This window comes from Gorilla gorilla, chromosome 6 (genome assembly GCF_029281585.2).
Source record: "Gorilla gorilla gorilla isolate KB3781 chromosome 6, NHGRI_mGorGor1-v2.1_pri, whole genome shotgun sequence".
Classification (NCBI taxonomy): Eukaryota; Metazoa; Chordata; class Mammalia; order Primates; family Hominidae; genus Gorilla; species Gorilla gorilla.
Window position 1 is genome coordinate 129,099,900 of NC_073230.2, and position 1,009 is coordinate 129,100,908.

Here is a 1,009-nt window from a genome sequence, read left to right on the forward strand (position 1 = left end):
CTTTAGGTACGTAAACTATTTTCTTTCTAATAAACCGCTATTGCTCAAAACTTCTTCATACACTCCACACCTCCCCTTTTTGCATGCTTCTTCTTTTATTTCCTTATTTGAAGTATCCACCCCAAGTTTTTTCCTCTGAAATTTCTGCTTGTTAAACTCTATCACTCCCTCCATGAAGCCCTTCCTGGTATTTTATCCATATTAATCTATTTTTTCTCTAATCTTCCTCACTGCATTTTTAAATGTCTTTTGTAGTATTTATGGCATTTTAACTTTTATTATCTGCATTATATTTATTTATTTTATTTTATTTTATAATCAGTTTATGCTGGATTATAAAGTCCTTGGGAGTGTTTGCTATTATTTATTAGCTACGTATTTTAAAACAAGCTATGTTGTACTTAATGCACATGCAAATATTTATTGATTTACATTTGATTTTTAATGTCAGGTTTACAATATAATATTTTTTTCCAATATAAAAACTTACCTGAAAGTTCATTCCATAAATATTTTGGTTTTGGCAATTATACTGTGTGTAATATATAATGTGGATTTTTCCCCCAAAGTAAGGGTATTTTAAAATCACAATGAAGGCTCCAGTGCAAGTATCATTACTGACTTCCCTCAGATGTAGGAGTTGTGATCAGAGGTTTGCTACAAAAATTTCAACTTAAGCTAAACTGCCAGGAGGCAGAAGAAGAACACAAGTTCTCTTCAAAGCTGAGAAGTGACTCAAATTTGTAATGCTTCTTAGAATTCATCTCTCTGTTAAAAATGCCCTGTTAAGCAACAAGTTTTATCCCATTAGAATATCAAATAATGAGTACAATTCATGATTTGGTATGTGTTCAAATGTATACACAACTTGTGCACACACTGCAATTTTTTGAATCCCACAAAATAAAATACAAACTTTACTTTTTGTTAATATGCAATTTAATAAGAAACACTTTTCACAATTATTTATAAATAACACAATTACATAGCTATCATAGATATAAGGAAT